Consider the following 25,425-nt stretch of genomic DNA (forward strand, 5'->3'; position numbering starts at 1 on the left):
TGAAAAAACAACTTGTCGCTGGTGGGGAACGATCCCACAACCTTCGCATTACGCCTGCGGTGCTACGGGCACGAGCATCGCACGCCTAATGCGAAGGTTGTGGGTTCGTTCCCCACCTGCGGCATCGCACGCGTAATGCGAAGGTTGTGGGATCGTTCCTCACCTGCGGAAAGTTGTTTTTTCATCCACTTTCATTTCCAATAATTTATCGTTTCCTTATTTCATTTATTGCCATCGCACGCGTAATGCGAAAGTTATGGGATCGTTCTCCACCTGCGGCAAGTTGCTTTTTCATCCACTTTAGTTTCTATTAATTCATCGTTTCTTTATCTCATTTATTAAGCACAAGTAATTTCCCCTATGTTGTCCTTGGTGTCAGTCTTAGCTTCTTATGATATGACTAATAAAAATTGGGCCCTTCGGTTAACCCCCTTCCTTCTCGTTCCGACACTGTACAGATATTTATTCTACCTTTGAACTTGTCCTTCTGTACCGTCCCCATTTTCCGCGGACACTAAATTGGGGCGCGAATTTTATACCTCGCGGCCATATAATTATGCGATCGACGCCCGGCGTCGAGGAGATTATGCATCGTGCAGTCGGCTCACGAGAATACCGCGAGAGGCCCAGACAGCTATCGCACGAGATGAACGATTAGCTATCGATGCCATCGCGAGCCAGCAGAGCAAGACTAAAGGGCTCAAAAACGTATCTCCATATTTTCTTTTTTTTTTTCTCTCGCTATCAGGCGGTTCAACTTTACACTTGGCTATAAGAAACGATCCAATCCAAGCCGCGGGCATTAAATAGAACTCGTTGGCCGATGTTATCGGTCGGCCGCTCGTCGTTTCTGGACATCGGCTACAGCAGAAATTAGCGAGGAGAGAAAAAAGGACCGCGTAAGTACACCGTGGCCGCGAGTAACACGGCGCCTTAAGTATAAGCCAGGCAAATAAGAAATAATTTTAAAGAACGGGAGCCCACTTATATATCATTCTTTTTCTCGTGGTCCGTTTCTGACGGCGAAAAGTATCTCGCGACTCTCCTTGGCACCCAATGACGGCGTTGAGACGATTATTCCGGATTTTAGATAAAAAAATGAGTCGATCTGAAAGGCACGGAGTTTGTTAGCGGCAAGATAAGGATAGCTGCATTCTATACATGAGCCGCGTCGATGCGCACTTCGGTGAACGAGAACACGCGGATCGCCACTCCTGGCGAGGTCTGTTTCCGATTAATCGATTGATTCGTTTAAAAGTCTTATTGACTCGGTGTGCAGTGGGAGAATTCGGCACAAAATACTCAACACAGGTATTTTTTTACGTTATTCGTGTTTTGTATTTCCTGCATCTAACACGAGGCAAGCTCACCAGAAAACAAGAAAATTCAGTGTTCATAACTATGGTCTCCAGGTATTCTCGTTCAGTCATGCTTAAATTCGGAATCCTATACCTGTGAATACTAAGTCCTCTACAACGTTTGTATCTTGCGTCAAATAGTATTTTCTACGTAAAAAGGTGAGACTTGTTGCGTTAAGCAGCAAGCGTGTGTACGCATTGAAGACACCCATGATTGTACAAACATGTGCGCATGCATATTTTTCAGTGGATCATTATTGTACATTGTACCTATGCTAAGTTTCCTCATTTCCAGGCGCAAGTTGGAGTCAGCTATAGAGATACTGAGAGGGGATAGTGCATTTAAACCGTGGCTCTACGACTGTTCGGAGAAATATCATTGGTCTAGGCAGGTCGCAGTCGTTTGAGGCCAGGTCAAGGGCTAACGTCAAAAATGTTCTAATTCTCTGTGGACGTCCGCGTGTGAAGTTTCCATAGTGATTCACACCTAACTCCATTCTCTGGTTATGCAAGTTAGCGATGGGAGCTGGCTCCGCCTGTGTCTTTTTTACAAGCTCTGACGAATCATACGGCCCAGTGTATATGTGTGTTTTCATATCAAACAACCATAATAATAATGTAACACTGACAGAGATGCACTTATGCGCTCGTTAAGTTCGACAAACGGCAGCCACGGTTACCTCAGAGACACAGATCCTACGCAATCCAAGCCAACCACAAACGGCAGCCACGTGGTTAACTGAGAGACACGAATCCTACGGAATCCAAACCCATCCAATAACATCACCCTCGTGGACTTGTAGAAGTCTATGGGACGCTGAGTGCCTTCCCTCCACACATTCGAGTCAGTGTTGCCAATTTAGCGGTTCTTCCGCTAAATTTAGCGCGTTTAGCGCGTTTGATCTAGTGGGAAGATTTTTGTGCACTTGGGTGCTGCCCGTACAAGAAATTCAGATTTCTTTACAGTAATTCGTGCTTCGCGTCTCATTAACATATAGCTTATCTATGTCCCTTTGGAAGTAAGAGGGAATTACGATCGTCATCCGCTTAGCAGTGGGTTCCACACTCCTTCCTCCGTGCCTCCATTCCACCTCTGAACAATAGGCTCTAGCAGTATCGGCATGTTCGAAGCAGTGTCACTCGTCGGCACTTTTGGCAGACCTGCTTTAGAGGGTATTTTGCGTCGTGAGATGGCTGCGGTGAAATACAAGCAACAATTCAGTTGGGTAATTTCGCTTTATAGCAGTACTCGTTCTGCCGTCGTCGAGCGCGGGATGTTGAGCGTGGTTTCAGCCAGCTGCATGCGAATAGATATAAGTTAAACAGCCGAATGTCCACTGAGATGACGAGTACCAAACGTAACTGTTCGGCCTGTCCTGCGAAGAAATGATAAATGCTGCTTCATTTGCGCGTTGCTAGAACCCATTGTTCGCAAGGTCGGCACGATGGTGTTCTACGGGGTCAGCGGTGGCACCGACCTTAGACCCAGCCACGCCAGCGAAGAAACACGCACAGAGGACGCGCGACCGTACCAATATGAAGCAGGACATTTCCTTCTGTAATTTTGTTCACCGCCCGGTAATTCAGTCTTCCGTCCGTCCAGTGATTGTAGTTCTACACAAAAGCATCTGCTTTTGTTTCAAGTTTTGTTTAGCAATACGCTTATCGATACTGATAAATTACCTTCTATCTCATTATGTAAAAGAAACAACAACAACACGGAGATTTCTGCCCAGTGTAACTATTTTTCGATGTTTTATGTAGACGCAATCATGACAGCGTGTTGTCGTTGAGTGAGCGGAAATACGGCCGGGAAGAGACGAAGTGGACAGGACAGATGCGTCTGTCATATCCACTTCGTTTCTTCTCGACCGTATTTCCGCTCAACGACACTACATAATGCACCAACTGACTCAACAGTCTACGCTTCTCAACTTCATGATGATGAAAATTCATCAAAATGGGGACGATGCATCGGCCTATTGCGGGTTATTGTGTTGGGAAATTGGGAATTGACGACAGGGCAAGCCCAGGCAATAATACCTGTTTTGAATGCGATTCTCAATGTTGTCTGCATTTAGCGGGGTTTTTTTTAGCGGATTCTAAGTGCTCGTATCGCGGGATCTAGTTTTTTGGGGTTTTCTTTTTTTATTTCTAGTTGACAACACCGTATTGGACTGCAGAGAGTGTCCTCGTTCAAGTGGCGCCGTACCCACTTCCATTTTTATTTGCGTTTCGTGAGCTCTGCGTGTGTACTGCGGGCGGGCAAAATAAGCAGCGCCGTCAGCGCTGGCTTCCGCGGTGGCTCCAGTCAGGCCTGTTCCATCAACGCCCTGCCGAAGCCGCGAATTTATTAGACAGCTGCGATCACGTGATGGACGAGTTTAGAGTGCTGCCGACGGTGCCGGTCCTATCAGTTTTGGGTGATACTTCCCGTCGTCTCTCTCTCTCTCTCTCTCTCTCTCTCTCTCTCTCTCTCTCTCTTGTTTTTAGCCATTCTTTCTTTTTCTTTTTTTTTTGCTTCCTTTGAGAGGTCGGCACAGCTGGTTTTAGGATGGCTTGCCAAGTTGCTGCCGGCCCACTGTAGGGTTTGGTTCTGTCTGGGAGATTGAAGCCGTAAGGTGAATGCTTGAATTTCCTGTCAGAGTCGTTAACGAAGGTTATAACTATTCTCAATAAGGCATACATCACGGTTGTCCCCGCCTGCCACCCATTCCGGAAGAATCACTCAAGAAACGTGACATAAAGTGTACTACCCGCTTCTCCCCCTCCTGTTTTTGTAAATTTTGTCTTCTTCCAGACGAGCATCATCTTTTTGCGATCGCCGTAAAATAAGTAAGCGAAATCTTTTTTGCAAACTTAACACTTCTTATTAATAGAGTATAGTAGCCTTCCGTAGTGTCAATTTAGAGCAACGCAATTGCTTCGCATCACCTGGTCTTTGTACGCGTTCATATTGCACTGCACAGTTTCAGCAGCAGACGACCTCGCCGTTTTTCCAGCTTTTCTTTTTCAGACAAACATATCAAAATTTAAGCGCGAACTTGAAACTGTCTCGTGTTAATCTGCTCATTCAAGCATGCAAATGCACGCGACGCGGTGGCCCAGTAGTTATGGCATTCTACCGCATGAGCACGAACGAGGTCGTGGGTTCGATTGCCCACGGTGGCGGCCCTGTTTGAATGGCGGTTGAGTGCAAAATCGCGCGCGTACCGTGCATTGGGTGCACGGTGGCGAGCTCTATGTGGTCAAAATTATACCGGAGCCTCCCGCGGCGGCATCTCTGACAGTGCCAGTATGCTGCTATGGGACGTCAAATCAATCAATCAATCAACCAATCAATCATCCAGATGCGCATTGGAATATATTTTACTGACGAAGAGAAAGGACGTGACAAGGTAAGCAAAAAAAAAATAAAAATATCCAACACGTGACTAGCGTCATCGCGGTCGGATGGCAAGACCGATTAGGCACCCAGGCGTTATTATGAAGCTTCCCGTACTCCCCAGTGTAGGGTAGGGAACCGGACACTCATCTGGTTGACTTCCCTTTCTTTCCTCTCCTTGCTCTCTCTCTCTTTTCTTGCACTGGGCACGTATTGCTCTTCTTCCGGCTGCTGTACGACACAGTGGAGATGCCACGCTATATAGCCATGTTGACCCCCCCCCCCCCCGCCCCCTTCCCGTAGTACACAGGGAGGAACGCGCCTACCAAGTGAGACCCCGTTCTCTATAGCTGCAGAGGAAAGCACCCCTTCTGAGAACCGATATCTCCTCAGGCATCTCTTTATTTTTTACCCGCGTGCTTATTCATCTTTTTGTTATTTCTTTTTCACGAACCTGGCAGCCACTCTTCAGCTCTCAAGAATCCTATTTTACGAGTGGCACTTCAAATGTAGATTGAGCATATTGAAGAGCGCGATAAGCGTATGCGTTTTAGCGCGTCACTTTACAAAAATCAATCCTAAGAGTATTTGTTGTTGTCGTTGCAGAATTAGTGTTTTTCTTTGTTTGTGTTGTGGCCAGCTATTTGCACCTATAGACGGTTTCTGACGCAGATTAACGTCTCGAAAAAAAAAACTAGAAATGTTTATAGATAGATAGATAGATAGATAGATAGATAGATAGATAGATAGATAGATAGATAGATAGATAGATAGATAGATAGATAGATAGATAATGCGCGGTCGTACCATGGTTATACATGAAAACCAGGTTTGCGTCCGCAAGAGTTTAAGATATAGCTTTTCTTAATATATATTTAAAAATAATTTTTCCTAACTCGATGTGGTGCGAAGCCCAATACACGTTCCAATACTTTGTCTTCTTAGCCTTCCAAATACACGGGTTTCTATTCTAGACGCCGTCAGATTCAACCGTTTTATGGAATTCGCCTTCTCCGATCGGCTGTTTGGGCGGGTACTGCCTCTCTGATCGGCTCGAAAAAGAAAAAAAAAAAACAATGGCGCAACTGACAGTGTTCATCTGTAATAGCTTACTGGACTTTACGCGATGCTAATCATGAATTGGAACACACGCCCCACGTGACTCGAAAAACCGGGGCCCGAGCCTCATAGCCGTCGACCTTTCGGGCAGCGTCGAGGCGACATCGTTCGCGGCGTCGACATGTTGCCGGGCGCGCATACACGCGGCCATATTAACGCGCCCGGGGCTAATATCCAAAGCAAACCGATACGAACGCGGTTCGCATCGTATCGTTTTCCCTTATTGCAGCTGCGGTAGTAGTGGCCACTGTACACTGCAAGCGCGCGCGTGGAATCGACAGAATCCAATTACGAGTCCGCGAGAACGTTTCGGCTGCGAAGGGAGGGAGTAGACAGAGAGTGTGAGGGAGAGAGAGAGATAACTAGACGAATATATGTCTAGGGAGTGAGAAGATGGAAAGATAGAGGCCGATGGAAAATGCGGCAAGGTTTCCAAGGGAATGCTTCGGGAGAAGTGTGCAAATAAAGAAACAGTATGTAAGAGAAAGAGCGAAGGCCACGGTAAGAAGGAAAGGGGAGCGAACGGGAAGACGGGTGGGGAAGGGATAGGTGGGAGGGAGGGTGGGGGGAGTTCGTCATCGCGTCATGCGTGACGTTCCTTCCCGGCTTCTGCTCTCTTCGCAATCATAACCAGATCAAGGGATGCAGCGAGAAACGCGCGCATACGGATAAGCCGAAGGAGGCCGAGACAAAACTAAACAAAACAAAAAGACTCCCGCGGATGCCAGAGAAAGCGAAAATCGGACAGGACAGCAACAGCGGCCGGTGGCAAGCCAGCGCGCAGGAGCAACCCCCCCCCCCTCCCCCAAGAAATCAGCGAACCCAGCGCCGACAAGAAGAGACGGAAGGGCCTGTCCAGTCAGGAGGGTGGGGGGGGGAGGAGGACGGCGCCGTAGATGAAGGAAGGAGAAGTGGGAGGGGGTGGAAAAAAGGAGTAAGAAAATAAAATATAGGGTAAACAAATGATCGAGAGAAACCTAACGACGAACCATCAAAACGGCGCCTGGTCGGTGTAGGAGGCATGCGCGGCCGGGAGGGTGGTGGTGAAGGAAGCGAAAGAAAGAAAGAAAAAAGAAGCGCAACGATAATAATAAGGACGGAGTGACCAAGAGGTTTGCAATAACAGATCCGTTCTCGTATTTCCCTTTCCCTCGACGCCGTCTTCTCTCGAGCGCGATGGAAAAGGCGAGAAGGAAGGGAGCGCGAGTAGGAAAAAAAGGAGAGAGTGAAACTGACCGCGGGGATCGGCAAGGGCGAAAAGGGGAAAAAGACGAAGGGATAAAAAGGATCCCGAGGATGGAGAGCGCGGGAAAGGGAACAGGGCAATTGGGAGAGGGAGGGGAAGAAAAATAAAGAAGCGAGGAGGATGTCGGACGAGTGGAAAATGAAGTAAAGCCGGGAGGAAGTGGGGGCGGCTGCGCGAGCGAGGCGCGCAGCGGTGGCTGGAAATACTCGCAGTTTCCATGGAGACCGGCGGAGCGCTTGTTGGCCGCCGGGAAAAGAAGAGAGGCGAGCCGTTTCATATCCAGCCTCCCGTCGCCGCCGCCGCCGCCGCCCCCCCCCCCTCCCCCCCCAACGCCGGCACTCGCCGGCCCGAGCGCGCGTCCTAAGCGCGCACCGCTGTTCTTCCTCCGCGAATGCCCGTCGCCGCTCGGCATTTGTCCGTTCGGATGTCTGACGCGTCGCACACCGGGCCCAGTACGGCTGCTACTGATGCTGCCTACGTGCGACCGGCGTGCTTCGGCGTGGCCTTCGAGTGCCGCTCGCGCGGATCTACTGGGACTGATAGCAAAATTTCTCTCTCTCTCTCTCTCTCTTTGTCGCATGCTCGCTGCAGTAACGGATTTGCTCGCAGGCTGACATTCGAGGCAGTTGTGTAGCACCAGAGCTGAAACACCGGAGCCTGCACGCTTGTTTCAGATATTCGGAGAGAAAAGAAAGCACCCGCTGCTCAGTAGACTGGGCGCTGTTTCTTCAAGAACCGCTAAAGCGCAGGAAAGAAACCGCGAAGTCCCGAAAGCAGATTTTGTTTTCTCGTCGTCACTTTGGGACACTGACTTAAATGTGAAGCTCTAGAATAACTACGTGTCCGCAGCACGCATTTGTCGAGCGCTGCTACCGCCAAGCGTCACTGCGTCGATTGCTATGGAAAGTGTGCTAATTGGTAGTACAAGTAAAAAAAAAAAAACGATATTTCGAGAACCAGGCAGGTATTTCTTCGGTACCGAGGAATCGATAAGAGTGTCAATGTCGCACCACTCAGCTCCTCGTGCTATTGAGTGTTCACTGTAAAACTGAAGTGTCACGCGTGCCCATTACGAACGGTGTAATCAAGGAATACGTCCGGTGCTGAACGCAGAAAGCCGGTATAGGAGGGTGTAGCGGAGCAATAGTCCGTGTCTTTTGCAGCACACACTGAATTAACCTAAGCACTTTCCATTCTTACATAAGTATCTGTGAGAAGTGTTATGTCCAGCTCTTTCACCTTGAAGTGTACGATCGTCGTGCATGGTGTCATTGTCGAAACATACGGCCTAGCAGCGAATAGCCGAGACGCCCCACTTAGCACCAAACTGCTTGTTCACCGTCCACAAAGCGGATGCGCGCATGGATCTCTCAGGCGCCATTTAGTGGAACCCGATTTCGTAATTTTTTTATGCGTAACCCTGTTAGCGAGTTTGAGTTTTGCGATGGATTAATAACGGCGGCAGCAACCGCTGCTGCCACTTCGTCAGGTGCGTCTCGTGTCGTAGACTGCAGAAGCTTGTAATTAAGCGCTGAAGTCGAGCGAATCGTGTACGCCTTTCGTCACTCCTCTCGACTTGACAGTGACTTTGTGTCTTCAGCTGTTTCGCTGTTTGTAGAACGAGATACACTGTAAAATAATTTACACCCTTAAAAGTGAAAAAAGGTGTAAATGTGTCTATAACTCACACCCGTAGGGTGTTATCTATATAATGGACACCCTAAGGGTGTGAGTTATAGACACATTTACACCCTTTTTCACTTTAGGATGTAAATTATTTTACAGTGGCAATTTTCAGAGAAAGCATTCTTGCACGCCCTAGACCATGCGTCCGGTGCTGAAAAAGAAACGGGCATGGGCAGGGCATGTAATGAGGAGGGAAGATAACCGATGGTCATTAAGGGTTACGAACTGGATTCCAAGAGAAGGGAAGCGTAGCAGGGGGCGGCAGAAAGTCAGGTGGGCGGATGAGATTAAGAAGCTTGCAGGGACAACATGGCCACAATTAGCACATGACCGGGGTAGTTGCAGAAGTATGGGAGAGGCCTTTGCCCTCCAGTGGGCGTAGCCAGGCTGATGATGAGATCATGCGTCTTCCCTGTTTCGTTCCCCTCTATGACCTTTCGTTCGAACACGCTCAGCCTGCGAGAAAAGTCGCTCGCTTAGCCGAGACCCCGACGATCTTGTTCCGAGATAGAGGCCGTGGTCCAGCGTTCGCCGCCGACGCCTAAATGGACATCCAGGCGGACAGCGGTCGTCTTAAGTCTCGTTCCAGTTTTGACGAAGCCGACAACTTAAAGGGAATAGCTTCGCGAAGGGACTGTCGGAGTCGCAAACAATGCAGGCTACTTTGCTGTCAAAACAAGATGACGTATGAGCGGAATGTTTGGAAACTCGAAGGGAAGGTCGCGTGTGCACAAAATAACGTAATCGCGCTTTCCGATGTGCTTAATGTATAAACTACGTTGCGTTTCTCGGTTCGCGCATAAAAAGTGTTACAACACAGCGATAATGTGTAACTTTCTTAGCTTTTTTTCTTGTCTTCGCGAGGTCGGGACAAGTCTCACGTGATGTCTTCTAGAAGCTTCCCATTACTTCAATTCGAAGCTGTCTTCTTAGCAGTCAAAGTACAGTGCCTTCAAAGCTACCCATAATCGGAACACCCTCAAAGAGAAAAGATTGCGCAAGGGCAAGACGGCAGCGTTGTTTAAGTATGAATAAACTACACTGGGCATACATTGTGATGATCGTACACGGATATACGCGATGACCCCTGTGGATGATGTTAACAGAGCTACAGCCGTCATGGAACGTATTCTTTAGGTGAACAATGACCCCGTCCCGCGGGGTGAAATCACGATCGAAGCTGAAACAACCTTTAAAGCGTTGGATGCGACATTATTCGAAAAGGACGATGCAGGCACGCATGCGAGGCTGCAGGCTGTAGATACGAAGCCGTCTTATAACACAGAGAACAGTGGAAGTGATTATAAAGCAATTTACCCGCTGCGGTGGATCAGTAGCTGTGGCGTTCTGCAAATGACCACAAGGTCACGGGTTCGGTGCCCGGCTGCAGCGAGTCGCATTTCGATGGCGGCCGAAATGCAGAAACGTTCTTGTGCTTTGATTCCCGTATAGGAGCACATCAAAACAAGCCTCAGGCGGTCGAAATCATCCCGGAGGTGCCCACAAAGACGTCTCTTTAGGGCGTTAAACTCAATCAATCAATCAATCAATCAATCAATCAATCAATCAATCAATCAATCAATCACTTCACAGGAAGCCGTGCACAACTCAACAATGGCCCATAACCGTGTCGTCGTGATCCCTGTAAATGCGTACCCGCTGGTTGGCAAAGAGAACATTTTGTTAGCCGCACTGTAATCATTGTGAAGGGGACGCGGTGATGGCCACTTAACAGCGCGCAATGTCCCCGAAAGTGCGACGTCTATCCTCAAAGGAAGCGCGGCCTCTCGCCGGCAGCTCAATCAGTGCCGAGAGAAGACGAGCTGCACTTCGCATGCGTGTAAGGCGCAGAGACTGATGACACGAAATCGAAACCACTCAGCGACGTGCGCGTAATATGCCACATAGAATGAATGTGTGCGCTTGGGATGACGTCACAGTTTTGCGAGCGTGATTCGGTGGCGCTGACGAGGGCTGCGGAGGAATCCAGCCGCCACGATTGGCTATACACGGCGGCAAACGTGCAATAATGAGTAATCTGACGTGCGAGGCAGTGTTTATTATTGTTATTTTAAAATTTTTTTTATCTCGTTCCTGCAAACGGGTATCCGAAATCCGCGTTAAATTATCGTAAAGATATACGCGGGATGGTCAGACGGGTCGCTTGAAAAGAAAGCTTCGCAACCTTACAGTGTTAAGCGTGAAACCTTACAGTTTCACGCTTAACACGAAGCAGTGGCACATCAAAGTTGGCCCAGTATTATGTGTAATATCTTTCAATGTTTCCTGCAGTACTGGTACGAGTAAAGATCCGCAGATGCGCGCAAACTGTCTGCTTCAGAAAACGAAGAGAAAACCACATCACTCCGCGGACCTGTAGTCGTCTTCATGTGTGGAGGTGGCGCTCCCAAGCAGCGAAGTTGAGCAGCGGGTTACTTTTTTCGTCGACCTCTTTCTCTGGACACCTTGCGCTTCGTACCGTTGTTTTCGTTTAATTTCTCCGGTACATAGATAAAGCTGCAGAGCGTGTTGTAAGTCAGTGACGCTGATGATCTCGTAAGAGGCCAGGCGCAGTATATACGTATAGTCAACCTGGCGCCACCGCCATTTTCGAGGTATGCAGCCGGGCGCAGGATGTAGTCAACTTGGCGCCGCCGCCATTTTCGAGGTATGTATAGTTAGGTGCATGGTGTCGCTCGCCTTTCGGTTGGAATGGTGCTTTCTTGACCATACGCGTCTCTGCAGAGTTCGCTTAGCTCCTGCTGCAGCGATTTATGCCGCTGCCAGACTCGCTGCACTTTTAAGGACAATGAAACTACAGGTCAGTGAAATCTGCGAGCCCCACTTGAGTATGCACAATTGGTTGCGTGAAAGGAAAATTTTCATCCACAAGAACGTAGCACAATTTTTTTTTCCTTTCGTGAACATTCTTCCACCTTGCGGCTTAGGCAGAACTGATTTGCCATTTGCACAAAGTATACAATGAGACGTATTTCTGGTTAATGTCCCTGCCTTCTCTCTATATTTCCTCCTCCTCCTCCTCCTGCGAAGAGTATATACCTGATTAAGCTCGCAGACTTCAGTGACCCTTGGTTCCAGTCGTCCTTGAAACCGAGTACCTCGACTGCGACTTTACGCATGCCTACGCCCTTGGAAGAAGTAATCAAGCCATTAAACTGGGAAGGCTTAGGAGTGAGGATCAACGTCCAATATCTCAGCAACCTTCGGTTTGCGGGTGACATTGTCCTGTTCAGCAACACTGGGGACAAGTTACAACAAATAATTGAGTACCTTAACAGAGAGAGAGTGTAACAACGGTGTTGAAGATTAATATGCAGAAGACAAAGATTGTCAATAGCCGGGCAAGGGAACAAGAGTTCAGGATCGCCACCCAGACTCTAGAGTCTGTGAAGCAATACATTTACCTAGGTCATTTAATCACAGGGGACCCTGATCATGAGAAGGAAACTTACAGAAGAAATAAAAATGGGTTGGAGTGCATACGCCAGACACTATCAGCTCCTAACTGGAAGCTTACCGTTACTATTGAAAAGAAAGGTGTACAATCAGTGCATTTTGCCGGTGCTAACACATGGCGCAGAAACTTGGAGACTGACAAAGAAGCTTCAGAACAAGTTAAGGACCGCGGAAAGAGCGATGGAACGAAGAATGTTAGGCGTAACGCTAAAAGAAAGAAAGAGAGCGGTGTGGATCAGAGAGCAAACGAGGATAGCCGATATTCTAATTGGCATTAGGAGAAAACAAAATGGAACTGGGCAGGTCAGGTAATGCATAGGTTAGATAACTACTGGACAATTAGGGTTACAGAGCGTGTGCCATGAGCAGGGAAGCGCAGTCGAGAACGGCAGAAGACTAGGTGGGGCGATGAAATGAGGAAATTCGCAGGCGCTAGTTGGAATCAGTTGGCGCATGACAAGGGTAATTGGAGATCGCAGGGGGAGGCCTTCGTCCTGCAGTGGACATAAAATAGGTTGCTGATTATGATGATGATTATAATTATGATAATGATGCCTTTCAAGTCAGTCATCCACCGGGCACTGGAATGTTCGCATTTACAATCGGTTGCCGTAAAACAAAGTGGAGGGACGCAACAGTGCTTAACGCTGTTTTAAAATAAAAAAGAGAGAGAAAAAAAAACTTAACTAAAAGAAGGAGGAGAAGGAGCCTTAGACGAGCCTGAGACGCTTTTGATGTTACGACTGAAATCGGATAAGATATTCCAATCATAATATTACATGCGGATACGTACATAATCTTGGGCTTCAACCATGGCTGCGCACGCGAGCTTCCGTTCTACAGTATAACAATTACCAGTATTCCTCAAAGAACACGGGACCAGTTCTGTAAGAGTTAACACTAAGTTTTCTTATTTGCGTACGCAGTTTGCGCTGCTGTGAATAGGGTTTAATTATTTCACGGTGGAGCAGGAGCTTTCGCACCAGTAGTACAATGCCAAATGATGCCGCGTGTGATTTGTGTCAAGTCCGCGGGGTGTCCTTGTTGCCCTCGGACACGGCAAAAACGCCTGAAAATGGGGAAACTTATCATTAAGTATAAATATGAATGAGGTTGCAAGAAGGACCGTGGAAACCAACGAAAAATTGCCGTCTCGCACGAATTTCCAGTTGAACTGAATCGACGCAGTAATTATTTACCAAACATGGCGCCGACCGATTCCGTTTTCGTTGCTGAGCTTTGTTTCTGTTCTTACTTTGTTTTTGTTTTTTACATTGGAGGATTTGCAGCAAAGCATGTGTAAAAAAAAAGGCTGTACTAATATTCAGGATTCAGATAAAACATCAGATAACGCATAGGACCCACTCGGTGTGACGCAGATACTGCAGCAATGCGTTTCCACATGTGTTATCCGTTTATCCAACGTGGTATAGCTATCAAGAACCTTATATAGGCTTGAGTTTGAAATCTCCGAGTATCTTGTGCCTAATATCGTAAGTACTAGGGCATAACCACAGAAGGTTATGAGAACCCGCTTGAATTATTCAACGCCCTTTCTCACCAGTGCATCCACACAGGAGCAATTTCCTTGTACACTACACAATTTACGCCTACATAAACTCCACATATTCAGACTCCTTTCACGATGAAAAAGATCGCAGCGTGTGTTCCACAGGCTCCAAGTGGTTCGTTCAATGTACATCGTTGCGAGTTATGTGTTTGTACAATATGACGGTTTCAAAATGGCGTTTCCTGACTCACCACCGGATGGACACGACTGCACGGACGTGCGCGTTTCCGACTGCAGCGCTCGTCGCGATAATATATGCAAACAAAACTTGCTTTCCGGATGCACTTCGCATCTAAATGTCGGTGAACTCTCGCGGGAATTGATTTAGACGTGGCTCTTAGTGGTGGAAAGAAATCAAGGCAACGTCTCGGTCAGTCCTATTCAACATCATCGTCACGCATGCTTTACACCAGCCAAACGCTAGTGGTTGTAGAGTCACTGCCATATACGTGAATCGTATCATACAGTGATTTCCCAAGATTTGTACATTCTGGGTTAAGAAAAAAAAAAGGAGGGGTGGGGGGTGCGTGTATCGATAAGAACAAACGGTATTCGCGCCTCTCTTTCCGTTGTCCATGTCACATACTGGTAGCGTTCATTTGTAGTGTCGCAAACGTTTGGAGAAAGCCCTGAGTGCTTCAAATGTCGCCCTAGCTGCAAGCGTGTGTCGCAGCAGTCTGCAGGATCCGGTATACAAAGAGACAACGTCCCGTAGAGGCCTATCGTCGAAAAGACGCCAGCGGCTCTGTGCTGTTATCCGCGGCGAATTCGATGTTCGAAGACGACCAGCGAGATCAAGTGTGTACAGTGTGACATCACTCTCGTGCGATTTTCAGACAGTTTGATGCACGTCGCGCTTGGTTTTCTTTCTCGATACGCTTTTCACGCGTCGTAACTATCTATGTGCTCTGCACTACGCTTCTTTGTTTGCTAAGCAGCGAATGAACCTGTACGGATCCTGCAGCGTGTTTCACCTCACTGCACAAATTTAGCTGAAACTCTGTGCGCTCGGAAAGATGATCAGTGGTGTCCGCAGAGCAAAGCTGCGCGCAGACTAGCGGCCAGGTGGACCGTCTCCTTCGGGCGAGCGAATTCGGGGTTGCGCACTTTAAGAATTTCGGTGTATGTCAACTTAGCATTTCGCGAAAACACTTGGGTGCCATCGCGGGGCCTCGCGTTTGCACTGGAACGAAACGGTAATTCTCGCAAAATTGAACGAATGTGGTATAATATCGAGTCAGTTAACGTTAACACATATTCTCAAATCAAATAAAAAATTCTGTTTGCAAACGAAGGTGATTTGTATTATGAGAAACGGCGCCGTTCTACGCCCGACAGTTCCAACGAACATCGATGTTTGTCGGTTCTGTCACTGAAGCAAATCCGTCGCTAAATATAAATCGTGTTTTTTTTTGTTTTTCTTTTCTTTCTATGATTTCTCTATTTCATCTCGACACGTAAACACGCGTACTAATAAAACGAAACAAACTCCTGCGGTACGCCGTGTGACACGACCTTACTCGACATGGTGACCAGTATGCAAGCGCTATAACAGGGAAGGTAAAAAAATCGGAATAGTGTGTAGCAAAAAGCAAACTATTATCCGAGTACCATCAGTCGGGCAACTTCCTATGGTAACCTCAGCGATCGCCACAACTGACAAAACAGATCTTCGCATCGCAAGAGAGAGGAGATAAGTTTTCAAAACGCAGCTTCAAAGGATCAGAACATCTCACCGCGCGTAAAAAAGCATATAGACAAGTGGTATCGCACCACCAAGGAGCCATTGAAGTTCATAAACCGCAAGGGAATTCGGAATCAGCCCACATTCAAGTGACCGAGATTGAAACCAGTAGTGCAAATGTCAAAGCGTTTGAACTGGACAATTCTTCATTGTAGCACGCATGTCTAAACTCCGTCAGAGTCGAGGCTTTCGCGCACGCTTACGACGGAACAAAACGGTAATTCTTGCAGAAACTGCATAAATTCGGAACAGCATCGAGTCATTTACACAATGTACACCTGTGAGCAATAGTATACGGACCACAGGGTCGCCGAAGAAACTGAATTTCTTCGTAGTTAACAAACACAAACTCGAATCAACGAGCACACTGAAAAGTTCGCAATGGCAAGTTTGGACTGCAGTCCTCAATTTCAAGTTGCGTTCACAGGCAGATGCAGAAAAAACAACAAAAAACGGCTTTATCGCGCAACCCCTGGTACGTATACTTTTGCTCACGGGTGTACACTATAGGGAGCGCCTAGGTATAGATTACAACAGTTTCTTCTGTATCGTGAGTAAAGACGAATTATCAGTATATTTCGAAAGTAATTCAGTGTAAGGGCAGTAATCTGCAGGTTGTAACTGCGGAAGTCGCGCGGAACTGATCAGAACCGCGGTTGCAACAAATGTTTGTATACCTCGCGATACACGGTATACGCACTGTAGGCATTGTAGGCGCAATTATTTCGCATCGCTTGAAAGAAAATCATACAAAATGATATTGCTTGATTCCTACAGAGTGGTATAGAGAGATCCAAAATTGTCGCCTAGTTACTACGGAAATGACACAAACTTATACATGGGTTCCCTTTCGTTATAAACACGTTCATTCACGAAACAAGCGATAAAACAGAAGAATTTTCCTAAACACATGATTGAGGTCCGTATTTGAGAAACAAGCAAGAAAAAAAAAAAGAATAGGTGCAACAAACTGTTTCAAAGCATTTGATGCCGTTTTATCTTTTTGGCACATATACGAAGCAAGCTTCTGCATGTCAACGCGACGAGATGGAAAGTACAAAATGACAGTAGTTGTAGAAAGTCAAATACAATTAACATAGTCTTCACCGTAATGTGATTGACGTGATAACTTGCAGTACGCGCAGTTTTAGTCATTCTTTCTGAAATAAGGCCGTTCCGATTCCGGGAGAAGAAACTAATCGAAATCTCGGAACCTGCGGTATCACATACAGGCTAACTTTTTAAAGCGTGCAGCAAATAACACGGGCGTTTCAGAAGTAGAAACGACAGTTCGAATAGTGTGTACTCTAGGCACTTCCAGATGCGTGTTCTGAATGCCGCGTTTAATATTCCGCATTAAGTGTTTGATGTAAACCGTTGTTTTTTTATATCGTTATGTTGATACAGTGAAGTCAATTATGAATGCTCGGGGTATTTGTTTAGAGGATACATGTAGTGAACAACCACTACGGTCGCTGTACCGTTTAAACTTTCTTTTTTTGAATCTGAACATTATGAACAACACATAGGATGGTACCACACCATCGTCACGAAGCAAACTGCGACTGAAAATCACAAGAGCAAGCTTGCATGGCTGGCGACAGACGTGCAACAAACGCGTCTCTCGCTGTCGAGTCGCAACGGCTCAATCGATCGGTTTTTGTCGCTGGCGCAGTATAAACCGACAGCTATAGACTAACCGGGTCGGCGTCATCAAAAGACCTGACGGGAATCTGACAACAGCCAAAGATGGTGTTAGCGACGTTTGATGTCAGTCGCTTCACGCTCGGTCGGTGTTCTGAGTTCGGCGCTTGTACAGGAGTTTCTAGCAGGCAAAATACTTGTAATCTATTTGATGCATTCGCTGCGGGGTTTTTCCTCCGGCATAACGTTTCAGTGCGTAGAACGAGACAATAAACGCGTTTCCGTCTATGCTAGGTGATAAATGTGCTCATAGATGCCGATATCCACAGCAGAGGGGAAGCGGTGCAGATTGAAACGCTCGTTTCACCTTAAAGTCTCGAATACCGAACTGAACCATTCAATTAGGTACTCCGTGGCGTCGTCTAATGTCATTGTTACACCGTCTAGTGCATCACTCCTCTCCGTCTCAAGTTGGGTTGCTTGGAAGAGTGTGAAAATTTTCGCCTTCCTATTAAAATAAATAAATAAATAAATCACTTCGAAGTGATCGTCGCAGCGACGAGAACCAACGTTGAAGAGAACTGCGGAAGCGGGCGACGTGCAATCCGGAACTTCGCATTACACGCGGGCCGCTCGTTTTTCGTACTCTGCGCTGAATCAGCTGTCTCCGCCGAAGTGACATCGTAGTTATCGTGTACGATGCGAATACGCGCGATGTAGTGCGCTTCCGGTGCTAGCCGGTATGTTCGTGGGTGACTCCGTTAGTTTTCGTACTCTTCGGAGACATTTTAGAACCACACGGTGAATACAGATTAACGCGGAGTCCCGTTGTTAATGCAGTACGCAAGTGGTAACAGCTATATATGTTGCACTGCGACAACGTCATCAGTGGGAAAGCTGGAATAAGTGTTTTGACAAAGCATCTTGAACCGGATGCGCGGCTTAAAAACGGGTAAAAGAAAAGAAGAAAAATGCCTAACTTATTTGCCAACCACGACACACATAATAGAATGAAACGTAAGGCGAGAGTCCAACAGGCGATGAAGAGAAATCTCTCCCGAAACACCACGGTCGCAGCAAAATCAGCGCAACGCGCTCGCGGCATGTCTCAAACGAAACTGAATTCGTCGTCATATCTTCCGGTTCCCTGGCGAGTTGATCTTGGCCACGACTGCTTTCGCATCCCGCACGCGTTCACTGCAGCAAGCGCGTCCTCGTAGATGCCAACGAAATGCGATCCGCAGCGTGATTCACGCCGTCCACGGGACAGCCACGGAAGCGAAGGGACCGAGCGTTTGTTGCGCTTCTTGGGCGTCGGGAGAGCGACAGGGCACGCGTATCCGCGTCAGGGGCGCGCGCACTCCACACAACAGCATCCGCACGAGGCGGACGCGTGCCAGCAGCAGCACCGCGCGCGCGCGCGACAAGTAACGGGGCGCCGAAGAAGACGCGGAGCAGCGGGCTGCTCCCACGGAGGGATGAAAGCCATGCTCCCGATAGGAGAGCGCAGCATCGCCGCTCCTCCTAGAGGAGCAGCAGCAATAGAAGCAGTAGCGCGCGCGCGGTGCGAGCTTGACGCCTTTTCCGACGCTCGCCGTGGTCCGTGCGTCGGTGCCGGAACTCCTGGTACGCTGCGGTCCGGTGGGTACCGCATTCGGCGTCGCGCTCGCGCCGGTACCGGGCCCGGGAACGGGCCGCGATCATGCCAAATAGCGAAAAGGTACTCACACGGATCCTCACAGCTGACACCGTGCCGCAGCCATGTTGGTTTTGGAGAACGCTCTCCCGACAGCCCTCGCGCGCGCCGGGTTTTTCCTCCTCGCTCTCCGCGAGACTCAACGCGCGACCGCGCCGGTGGCGCCATCGCGCGCCTTATTCGTGAACCGAGCAAGATGGCGGCGCGCATGGGAGGACGCGTCTGACTTCGGCGTACGCGGACCCCGGAGCGAAGGTAAAGGCGCTTTTACTTGTCGTGCCCAGACATACCTGCCTAGAGAGGACACTGAATGGTCGGTGTAGGCATCCCATACTTTATTCAGACCATATAGTGGCCGCAAGCGTTCCTAAGGCGGCTCGAACAGGTGGGAAAGTGGAACCGGTGTTTCGTGAGCCGTCGTGGTGAATGTAAACAAACGACCGGCGAATGAAAGCATACAGCTATTTACTTCTGGCATAGCAGCTCGCACTTCTGTTTTAGATAATTCATTCACGATAGTGTGTCCAGTGAAGTTTCCTGCATGCTGCATATGCAAAAAACTCGGTGTCCGCGCCGAGTTGCTTTCACGCCGAGCTGAACCCGGCGGGCCGAATGGATGCGTGGCGCCATCTTACGGCGAGTCGGGCGGATCGGCAGCAGACGACACAAGCTCCCGTTTTCGCTTTTAGCGACTTGCTCCGGAACGCAACAGAGTTTTTAAGAACGGAATACGGGCACCTACATAATAGATGATGTGTACAGTTCGAATCCTTAGAAATTCTGCATGTACCAGTGAGCGTAATGTTTTTAGCAGTTAATACCATTGCATCATCGAGTGACCGCTACTGTTTGGATACTTCCTTTTGCGTGTGTATACGTGTGACTTCTGACTAGAAATACATTAGTTATTGCCTGGTAAAACAGATGCGACGTGTTAAACCACAGCTCTTCGTCTGTGGTCTGTGGTTTTCGTTGATTACGGTAAAAGCCCGAAGACTTAAATTACGCCGACAAGTATCTACGTCTATACTGTGCGGTGAAAATCAAGCAATTCGTGGTCAAATCGTGTGATGAGACCACGGAGATAAGACAAAGCGAGCGTTCGAAACTGCAGCGTCGTCTCCATCACGAAGGACGACAGTGTCAAGGAAACATCATGATATGCTACTCAACACAGCAGGGCACAGAATGATGACGACGTCGGCACATTTGGCGGACTTACCAGGTCACCAAGGCTACTGTGGAGGCTTGCTCAGTGACTGGCGGGCATGCGGGGCTGCAAAGAAAAAGAAAGAATAACGATCAGCATGCCTTACGCCAAATTAGTATTGCAGCAATGACCCCGACATTAAGAAAAGCTGTTTTGTAAATACACGACTCGCTAAATCAACTTAGTGTTTTTGCAACTGCAGCGAAATGCACACAAACAAATGTTTGTAAGCTATATGCTATGTGGAAAAAGAAAGTGTGGATTAAGTAACGCGAGGTTGTCAGTTACTTGACTGACCGTCTGTTTCGTGTCTTTTCACATTGGTATGCGCGAGTTAACGTCAATGCGCGACTTTGTCATCTATCACCGCAAGCACAAGTGTGGTCGCTACTTATTCGTAAAGTCAGCTATTCTTCGAGCGTGCGTTTTATAACTGACTTCAAAAGTTTACTGTAGGAAGTGGGAAATCACTGGAAGAGAACAAAAACTTCGCTGAATAACAGAGAAAAAAGAATGCATTGGAGTGTAAACTACACGCAGGTACAGGGTCTTTCACTGATTTGTCTTAGCACCACACTACACGCGACGTAAGAAAAGAAAAAGAAAACCGTTCAGTGGTATTGAGAGAAAGAGTCCACTCCCGACTCGCAACTGCAGGGCTGTACCTATAAGCAAATAATTAGTCGGACCCTCAGATGTAGTCTTTGTTACGCATTACTGGCCCACCAGGTATTGAGATACAGTTATGGCCTAAAAAAATTGAAAAAAAGAAAACTGTCACAATATTTCTTACTTTCGGTATTTAAAGCTAAACTGCTCAGAAAGCTCGCGCTGCGTCATCACAGACAGCTAGGCTCGGGCAGTGGCCTCTTCAACGCTCACCTCCACGTTTATCACAAACTGCGGCCGGCCCATGTGAAACTTTGATGCTAAAGTTTTGAGTCGCAAGGAAACCGTACACATCGACCAATATTTCACAAGCGTAACCTGAGAGAGCTAACCAAGTCACGGGCTTCTCATGTTACTGCAAGGCAAATAGAATATGAATAAAAGAAGGAAAGAAAGGAAACAAGTACACTCTCTCTTTCTCAAGTGCCATACACTCACACGTATACAGATACAAACGTACGCGCGAAAGCACCAATGATCAAACCGGGAAGTGTTGGCAATAGTGAGTGCCATGAAAATGAACAACTTTGAAAGTATATGGCAGTTGCAGTACTATAGACCATGATGACGGTGGTGATTTCTAATGGCATCTCCTTTGAAACGGGGCGGCGAAATGCAGTGATCTAGCCTACTTGAATAATCAGGTTTTGCTACGTGTCTTGCACTCTAGCATTTACCCCGTATCTCGGTTTGTATTCTCCGTTTTCATTAAAACCTCTATATGTACATTGTAAGTTTGCCTACGCCTGTAACAACCCCGGCCCCATCTCCTTCCTGCTTTCCCCCCACCAATACTCTAAACGTTTCTCGCTTGTCTCAACCGCTGACCAATTAACGCTCTATCAACTTTGAACCCGTCATCAACCGAAATGCGCTTCATTCTTTCCATGGCGGTAGAAGTGCGCGTCTGGTATATAGAAAAATGAATACCCGATAACTTAAGTGCATAGGTAAGGTAGTTAGTTGTATAGTGTATTTTGTGTATACCATGTTGGTTAGGTGTTTGTGTAGGTAATTTTGTAGGTAACGATAATATTGTAGTGACGGTGAAGAACCAGACAGTGCCAGAACTGTGTGAGCCGCGAATCTAACTCTCATCGGGAGAACTTTCGACCAGAAAAAGAAAAAAAGAAAAAGTAACATTCAAAGTACAACTATGGCGGCGAGCACAGTCGTCAGTCATCCAAATCTGATTTCGAGGGTCCAGCCCGTCTGCTATTGATGTACGCATTACCTTACGTTTCACAGCAGTCTTGTGCAAAACGGTCATCGTCATAGGAGCAAAACAATGTACGGGTGATAATATATATATTGTGCCATTGGCCAGTTGCGCTGACGATGAGCAGTTTCCACAGCGCGCGTTGGTGAGATAGTTGATACATGACTTTGTACAAGCAAGTCAAGTAGTTGGCGCAAGTAGTTTGGTGCAAGTGGTCGGTACAAGTAGTTGATACAAGTAGTTCGTAGTACAAGTTGGTGGTGCAAGTCAAGTTTTCCTATCGGAACATTGGCTCCAGAAACACCTGTTCAAATCTCCATCTTTCTCTCGTATACGAAGTTTAAGCATACAGTACACCGTATGTCCTATCTAACGTTAGCCAAGCTGTTCAGCGGAAAAAAAGAAGTTAGGAAGACACGGTGCAAGATACGATTTTAAGAATTTATACGATTTTAAGACTTGCACGGTTCAGTCGTTAGACCTTTGACGACCGAACACCATAGGTCTTGAAGTCGTATCTTGCACCATGTTTCCTTATCCTTATTTTTTTCTTCTTCATAGAGCAGCTTGCCTAACGTTAGAACGGACCCGCTATATAGGTGTTCTGACAAGGTGTTTTCATAAAATCTATTAGACGCCGAGCAGGCTTGTTTGAATGTTCACTAAGAGCACTTCTGAATTTGTGACAGAATTACGTCGTGCGAACCTTCGTCGATGCTTCGCACGTCCGTGCGCCGAGAGCGGCGATTTCCTAGTCGTAGTCTACAGCCGTATACTTCATGCCACGTACGTAAACCTTGCTTCGTTTCATTTCACCCACGCGTGTTTAATTGGCTTGCTCTTCGCTTCTTGCATTGCCTTTAATTTTAACTTGCCCAGTACCTTGCGTCATGGAATGCGCAGAGTTTAAGGGTCGAAATGAAGACCCGAGCGTACATTTCCATTCTCCTCTGTCCCCTTCCTTTCTCTCCGTTGTGTTGCCCCGTCTTCATCTAATTCATTTTCCCGCCGCACCTTCCTCCCCTGGCCCCTGCTTCCGTCCCTCGCATGTTGATTAGCAGTACACTCCTTTTTTAATCCGCGCTAATTCTTATAACTCGCATTCGAGTAATCTGATTAAGAGCTCTGGTGTGGCTCCGCCGCTATAGGGAGCCAGCCCGCCAGCGTTCTTTTCTTGGGATCAAGAAGGAAAAATGCGAAGGGAATAAAGGGTAGGGAGCGAGCGAGGCAATAAGAAAAAAGGGGAGAAGCAGTTCGGGTTTCGTCGGAGCTTGAAACCCTTTGGACCCGAGCCCGCCTTTCCAAGAGGCTCGAGCTGTGAGAACGCGAAAGGCAGAGGATGGGGGGGGGGAGTGAGGACGTTGAGATGCCGCCGCTAACGCAATTAAAGGAATTGAAAGTTTCCTTTGCGGTAATCCACTAATTCAACACGCAGTTCTTAATGCAATTAAAACATTCCCGGCAAAGCAGCGCAAGGCCCTCTCCGAAAAAGCAGGATCTGTGCTGCTCGTTCGCAGAGGGAGAGATGTTTAACGCTTGGTTATCCCCCGTCTTGTTCCCTTTCCATCCCTAGCGACCCCTTTCTTTCTCCCTCGCCAACTTGCATCTTCACATACTTATCCCGTCATTTCACCGGGCACGCGTCCTTTTCCGGATTTGTGCACGCGCCTCTACCGAGATAAAGTGAAAACTGTGTGCGTTCTCGGTGTAGAACCCTTCGTTCACATATTTGTTATCTTTTTTTTTTCTGCCTTTTCTCCCGCCTTTAGCGCATTTCTGCCACGCACTCGATCTTCCCAAAGACTCGCTATAGCGTCGTCCCCTAACTCCTCTCCTTCACCCAACCACCTTCCATCAGCTTTGTTTTCGAGTCTTCAACGGGTATTCCTTCAACTTCCTAGTCTGCACGCCCTCTTCCTTCGCCGCCTATATCTCCTTCCACATATCTCGCTCCTCTTGTTTACAGCCGCGGTATTTTCTCGCGAAAAACACCCGCCCTCGCCGCCTTCATCGCCGAGTGTCGCTGCTTATTTTCCTTCTGGCGCTTCCGCGGCTCTTCTTCTTCATCTTTTTCCTTTTTTTTTTTTTAACCACTGACGTCGGCATGTTTTCTTCAATTTTGGTTTATGTACGTCCGCGCGTGTGGCTGTGGCACGATTTACGCGTGGCTGCTGGCTGCGTATTTTTCTTTTCGAGCCCGGTTTTTCGCATCTGTAATTCGATTTCCGTGCCGGAGTTTCTTCCTCATTTCGAAGACGACCTTCCTCCTCACCGCTTTCCTACCCTCGTCCCAGGATGACCCCCTCACTTTCGCCGCACTACCTGCAGCGTTTCTGCCTGGCAGCGAGTGCACCCGTCCTCGCCATCGTCGCCTTTATGTTCGTGTGAGCGTTCGTTTGTCCGGAGGGTGGAAAAAAAAATTCCCTCTCTCTCGCACGCGTTCCTCATTGGCTTGAGCCGACGCTTGATTCATTAGCAAACATTAACGGAGCCCGTGCGCACTCTGAACAAGGCATGCTTGGGGCCGGGAGCTTTTTTTTTTTTTTTTCTTGCGAAGTTGGAGGCTTGGGATTTAGTGCTCTGGTTGTGCGCGAGGCTTCGGGAACTTCGAAGACTTGGCAAGTAGGAGAGAAAATGGGAATGCGGATATGACATTAGGGAGTCTTAACTTTGGAGAAGTGGCGTAGAAGGGGCGGCAGTAAGGCAGGTTTGACATTTACGAGTTATTAATTTCCGAGAAGGGAATTAAGAGAGAGAACAACAGGTTGCGCTTGGCATTAGGGAGATGCGGCGTTAGGAGTGGAAACGACGAGATGGCGAACTTGGCATTACGGAGTTTGAACTCCAGAGAAGTGACGTGGGAGAGACAGCGGGAGGACCTTGGCATTAGGGAGTTTCAACTTCGGAGAAATGGCGAATTGGAAGGAACGTGGAGGCGAGCTTGACGTCAAAGAGCAATATATGAGAGAAAACGAGAATGCGGTCTTGACATTAGGAGGCTTTCACTTCGGAGAAGGGATGTAGGAGATGAAACGGGAAGGCCTTGACACCATGGAGTTTTACCTTCGGAGAAATGGCGCAAGAGAAGAAACAGCGAGGTCTTTAGATTGGGGAGCGGACTCTATTGTCCTGGCGGACGCACTAAATATATCACAGGAAAATATAAGAACAAGCCGCGGCAACTTAGTGGCCGAGGCGTTTATTGTTATTATTATTAGTTATGGAAACATACAAGTACACAAAGGAAACAGGCAGGGAGCAAGCTGACAACTGCCACCGAGAGGGGCTCAACGCCTGCCTACTCTTTCGGGGGGAGGGAATGAAAAGAGAAGAGTAGAAGGGTAGAAGAGGGAAATAAAATAGGAAATAAACAAATGACAGAGACGCGGACAAGAGAAAGGA

The 25,425-nt window shown here is 47.8% G+C and overlaps 2 protein-coding genes across 3 annotated transcripts in view; one reads left to right on the plus strand and one right to left on the minus strand.

The window, feature by feature from the left end:
• The window catches only part of LOC126517409 (uncharacterized), a 212,648-nt gene extending 193,655 nt beyond the window's left edge, over positions 1-18,993 (minus strand). The window contains exon 1 of the mRNA XM_050167117.2: positions 18,958-18,993. The gene's annotated coding sequence lies outside the window, so the exon portion shown is untranslated. The remainder of the gene's footprint in view (positions 1-18,957) is intronic.
• Positions 18,994-19,109: 116 nt separating this feature from the next.
• The window catches only part of LOC126517416 (uncharacterized), a 371,746-nt gene continuing 365,430 nt past the window's right edge, over positions 19,110-25,425 (plus strand). For both annotated transcript variants that reach the window (XM_050167135.2, XM_055064532.1), the window contains exon 1: positions 19,110-19,180. The gene's annotated coding sequence lies outside the window, so the exon portion shown is untranslated. The remainder of the gene's footprint in view (positions 19,181-25,425) is intronic.

The sequence above is a fragment of the Dermacentor andersoni genome, chromosome 11 (assembly GCF_023375885.2).
Source record: "Dermacentor andersoni chromosome 11, qqDerAnde1_hic_scaffold, whole genome shotgun sequence".
Taxonomy (NCBI): domain Eukaryota; kingdom Metazoa; phylum Arthropoda; class Arachnida; order Ixodida; family Ixodidae; genus Dermacentor; species Dermacentor andersoni.